Consider the following 5,852-nt stretch of genomic DNA (forward strand, 5'->3'; position numbering starts at 1 on the left):
AAAAAAAAAAAAAAAAAAAAAAAAAAAAAACCTACCTACTACAGGCAATCGGATATTTACAAGTTTATAACAAAGGAAGAGATGTTTCAGTTGAAAAGTGAACTGTATAGACTCAGTGCAAAGCATTGTTTTTGCATGACAGCATTTATATGTTTGTCTTTTACCTACACCATACCTTCCACAGTTTAACCTTCTAGTTAGAAATTGTATGATATTTATTGACTTAAATTCCCTGTCAAAAGATGGTTAGTAATTTCAGGGTCTTATAGTACTGCTAGGAAGCATCCCATCAGAGATGGCCATTAACTAGTAACACTGCCTGCAGTGTTAGAGTTGAGAGGAATATGCTGAAGAGCATCTTTTTCTGTGTAATCCAGGAAGGTCTTTCCTTACAGGTCAGGATTTTACAGAGATAGCAAAAAAATAAACGGTGGTATATAAAGGCACCCTCAACCTAGAGTTGTCAGTGGACTAGAGTTTGGTAAGCTGGGGAAATCATTTTCTAAGGAGAACTTGGGTTGTCATGTCTTAACTTGTTTGAAGCTGTGAACAATATATTTTGGCACTAGTTGTCTCTTGCGAACATTCTCAAACTATGACCCTCAAATAGATCTCTTCCTGCCTAAGATTGTTTTTACCGAGCATCTGCAGTGGTTGACATGAAGTGCTGAAGAGTTCATGCAGCACCAGGTTACTTTGCTGATGATCACTCTGCCCATGGTACCCACTATAAGTGAAATTAATTAGACTTCTGCCATCCCAGTCAATTTCCCTCCCAGCAGGTTGTCTGGTTAGAGCTTCTCAGAGCTGAGATTGACTCTTCGGTTCTTCTAGGTGCTAGGTTGGGCATTTTAAAAAAAGAAAAAGAAAAAAAAAAGATCAAAGAAAGAGTTGGTTATAAAACAAGTCAAATGTAAAAAAAGAAAGAAAGAAAGAAAAAAGAAAAGAAAAGAAAAGAAAAAGAAAAAAACACATATTTGACCAATCTCAATAAAATAGTCTTTCTTTATTTCTGGTCATAATGGAGTAATAATCAGTAGAAAGAAACTAAGAAATTAACAGAATAGCATTAGAAAAAATATGTCTTTTTCCTAGACTTTTAATTAAAATTTGTAGTTGTTAAAATAATGAGTATTAAAACTGGGGCTAAGCAAGCCTTCTACCACTCAGCTCCATCTCCAGCCCTATAAATTATTGTTAGGTGAATTTAAAGGTTAAAAAAAAAAGAACTTCAAAATAAGCTCAGATCCATATTTTGTGATGACTCAATGTGGAGGATAGCCTCAACACACGCCTCATGAGCCAGGTTTTAAGCTCTTAACTTACATGTAAAATTCACATCTTCATTGCTGCACTACCCAAAAGTAGGAAATCTGCAACTTCTTTCTTGGTAGCAATGATAACTGGGATTTGTAAAACTGCCTAAGGTATATTAACTTGTTACTAGACAAACAAGCCTGTGAGACTGGGTCTCATGACTTACACAAGCCCATGGTGAACGCAGTTGTTTAGAACAGCATGCCATGTGTGTAAGACAACTAACTTCGTCTGTGATGGCAGATGACGCTTTAGTTATAAATGCTTCTACTAGGGCAGTGTTATGACCAATGGAACATTTAGTTACATTTATTTTGGATAAGTACAGATAGATATATCTTATTAATCCTGCCAGTGCTATTTAAGCAAATGTTTGTGAATTGAGTTACTACTGAATAATTTTGCTATTATTTATTTATACCATCAGGCACACTGAAAAAGTACTTGGGAGACAGTTCAGGTGATAAACATGCCATGTAAACATGAAGACCTGAGTGCTGATCCCGACACCCATAAAAAACCACACACTATAATAGTGCAAAGAATTATATCAAAGAGGTAAAGGAAAATAATGAACTTAAAACTAATGTAGAGTAGAATGTGTGATTAAATATAAAATGAAGCTTGTAGACTAGGAATGTAAACCTGTCATTTTAGGAGATGAGTCAAAGAGTTTGTCTTAGATCTTCCAGGTAACCAGGCAGAGAGGAAAGACAGCACCATACCGGTGAGATAGCTCAGGAGGTAAAGTGCGCACTCTGCGAGCCTGACTACCTGAGTTCAATCCCTGCAGTCCATGTAAAGGGGAGAAGAGAAAACTTACTCTAAAGAGTTGTCCTCTAACTTCCACATGCATACGATGGCATGTGCTCACACACACACACACACACACACACACACACACACTCACGCACATATGTAATAAAAACACATACTATCGTTATCATTTTTAAAATTATTTAAGTTAGAATAGTAGATACTCAAGCACCTGTTATCTCTAGCTGAGATTTGTATTGTTTTGTTTACTTCCTAGCACCCTTATTTTAAAGCAGGTATCAGAGGGCCTGGAGAGATGGTTCAGGGCTTAGTAGCACTGGCTGTTCTTCCAGAGGACCTGGGTTCAATTACCAGCACCTACATAGCAATTCATAACTGTTGTAATTCCAGTTCCAAGGGATCTGATGTCCTCTTCAGGCCTTGGCACTAGGCACATGTGTGTGCACATGTGTGTGCACATGTGTATATACAAACAAAACACCTATTTACAAAAAATAAAAATGAATCTTTAAGAGCAAAAACATAAGAGACAAAGTATCTTCTATTCTTTTTTTTTTTTTTTTTTTTTGGTGACAAACAACAAACATCTCTATTCTCTGAGCCATCTCACTGGCCCTAAAAGCTAAGGTTTTGGGTTTTTTTTGGTTTTTTGGGTTTTTTTTTTTTTTATTGAGAAGAGGAAAAAAAAAAGTTTCCGCCTCCTCCCAGCCTCCCATTTCCCTCCCCCTCCTCCCACCCTTCTCCCCCTCCTCCCACTCTTCTCCTCCTCACCCCACTCCTCTCCCCCTCCCTCTCCAGTCCAAAGAGCAGTCAGGGTTCCCTGCCCTGTGGTAAGTCCAAGGTCCTCCCCCCTCTGTCCATATCTAGGAAGGTGAACATCCAAACTGGCTAGGCTCCCACAAAGCCAGCACATTAAGTAGGATCAAAACCCTGTGCCATTGTCCTTGGCTTCTCATCAGCCCTCATTGTTCGCCATGTTCAGAGAGTCCGGTTTTATCCCATGCTTTTTCAGTCACAGTCCAGCTGGCCTTGGTGAGCTCCCAATAGATCAGCTCCACTGTCTCAGTGGGTGGGTGCACCCCTCGTGGTCTCGACTTCTTTGCTCATGTTCTCCCTCCTTCTGCTCCTCCTTGGGACCTTGGGAGCTCAGTCCAGTGCTCCAGTGTGGGTCTATGTCTCTATCTCCATCCATCACTAGATGAAGGTTCTATGGTGATATGCAAGATATTCGTCAGTATTGTTAGAGGATAGGGTCATTTCAGGTTCTTTTCAAATTTCATTTCCCCATGAAACTGGTAACAACTTGCTGTTTCTCTTATTCTTATTTTGCTTCTACAGTATGCTTTTATCTGTACCAATACTTATATTTGTAGAAATAATGAACTACACTTATTTTTCAAAAACTTGTTCTTTTCATTGGCACTGTGTTTGGAGACCAGTCTTAACAGAATCTAGTTATTTTAAACACTAAAACTCATTTTTCATTATATGGAAATAACCCAGTTTACTTACCTGTTCATTACGAAAGGGCTTTTAATTTGTTTCTAGTTTTTCACTGTTACAGTGTCACATTGACACTCTAGCCCATGGCTTGTGCATAAGTGCTTCTCTAGGGCAGTAGTTCTCACCGTGGTCCCAGAATTAGCTCTGCAGGACCACCTGGGACCTTGCTAGAAGTGCACTCTTGGGCCCATCTCAAGCTGCTGAATCAGAAGCCTTGGGGGTAAGACCAACATTCTTCTTAAGAGGTAATTCTGTGACTTCCAAACTTGGCAAGCCCCGCTGTAGTGCACATTCTATTCAAAGTGGGAGTACTAAGTTCTGTGGTTTTAAACTTTGCTAGATATGACCAAATTCTACATACACAGTATATGTCTTGTTTTATTTAGTGTCTCACCAACAGTGGAACAGAGTTTCTGTGTCTACCCTATATATCTCTGCAACTTTGCATCTTTTGACTTTTAATTGTTTTTTTTGTTGTTGTTGTTTTGTTTTGGAGACAGGTTCTCAGTTCTGGCTGACCTAGAACTCTCTATGTAGACCAAGCTAGTCTTGAACTCACAGAGATCTGCTTCTGAATTTCAAGTGCTGGGATACAGGCATGTACTAGCACTCCTGGCCTTACATTTTAAATAATTTTATTATATATATGTTATTTATTTTGTGGGGATATCATGCATGTACCATGGCACACATGTAGTACAAGGAAAATTTGTAGGACTTAGTTATTTCTTTCTACCTTGTGGATTCTAGGACTTAAACTCAGGTCAATGGGCTTGATGGCAAGCACCTTTATTCGCTGAGCCATCATACTGGTCCATGACCTAATTTATAAAAATAGTTTTGAGTTGGATTTATTAGTGGTACATACCATCAAGATGTATAGCAGCTATTTGGAAGGGGCCTGGGGCTATAGAAGAGGTGTAAGTTTAAGAGACTTGAGAATGTTTGTGTACTGGCAGAAATTTGATACTGTTGAAATGATTGGCTGCCATAAGAATGTAAATTGGGAATATGATTGAAAATTAAGCCATGGGGAATAACAGTAAAAGAAAAAATCCAATGAAAGAAATTGAAGAAGGCCAGATATAGTGGCACACACCTTTAATACCAGTACCCAGGAGGCAGCAGGCAGATGGATCTCTTAAGTTCCAGGTAGTATGATCTACATAGTGAGTTCCATGCTAGCCAGAGCTACATAATAGATTCTGTTGTGTGTGTATGTGTGTGTGGAGGGGGTGAGGTTGAGGAATGATTAGCAGAGAAAGCAAGAAAAAATCTAGAAAGTCAGGTGAAAATCTGACGTGATGTTGTGGAGAAAGGAGCACATTTAAGGGAGGTGTAAAAATGTTGCCCTTTAAGAGAGCAGCTGGCGGAGAAGATGAACAGAAGGCTGTTCTTAAGTTTGCAGTGAAGCACAGGTGATCAGGAAAATTGGAGGTTAAGGTACCAAGGTCATTTTCCACTGGAGCAGAGCATTTGTGTCCTAAGGAAAGGTTCTGGTGGCAAGGAGGTATCTAGTGCTAGCCATGCTGACTTTGTCAAACAGCTTTTCAGAGATGTGCTTTAATACACCCTTTGATCACGTGTGTCTATTTCTTTTGTTGTTTTGTTTCGCTGTGCAGTACATGTTGGCTTGAAACTGACTGTGTAGACAAGGTTGGCCTCCAATTCAAGAGATACACCAGCTTCTGTTTCTAGAGTGTTGGGATGAAAGTTGTATGACATCCTTCCCAGCAGTTTTTAAAGATAATGTTGAACATTGTGCAGAAGAGTAATGGAATTTTATTTTTTTTATTTAGTTCATTCATTTATTTGAGACAGGGTCTCATGTAGCCCTGGCTGGCCTGAAACTTGATTTACAGTTTCTAATTCACAGAGATCTACCTGCTTCTTCCTCCTGAGTGCTGAGATTAAAGATGTAAGTGACTGTGCTTGAACAATAATGTAATTTTGCCCAGGAGACTACATGGTCTTCTCTGAAGTTAATATTTAAATCAGGACAGAACATTTCAGACAGGCCACAAAGTTTTTAGTATCTTAGAAGATCAAACAAATAATAGGATAATAGGGAAGAGGGAAAGGACTGGGGAGACTGGGAGGAGTAGAGAGAGATGAAACTGAGGTCAGGATTTTTTTTTTTGTTGTTGTTTTTTTGTTTTTTTGTTTTTGTTTTTTCGAGACAGGGTTTCTCTGCGGCTTTAGAGCCTGTCCTGGAACTAGCTCTGTAGACCAGGCTGGTCTCGAACTCACAGAGA

General features: G+C 39.1%; 1 protein-coding gene across 5 annotated transcripts in view; it reads left to right on the top strand.

Annotated features, from left to right (window-relative positions):
• Spop (speckle type BTB/POZ protein) overlaps nucleotides 1-5,852 on the top strand; it is an 88,053-nt gene that overhangs the window by 58,450 nt on the left and 23,751 nt on the right. The gene's annotated exons all lie outside the window — the stretch shown is intronic.

Source organism: Microtus ochrogaster, chromosome 7 (genome assembly GCF_000317375.1).
Source record: "Microtus ochrogaster isolate Prairie Vole_2 chromosome 7, MicOch1.0, whole genome shotgun sequence".
In the NCBI taxonomy this organism is placed as follows: domain Eukaryota; kingdom Metazoa; phylum Chordata; class Mammalia; order Rodentia; family Cricetidae; genus Microtus; species Microtus ochrogaster.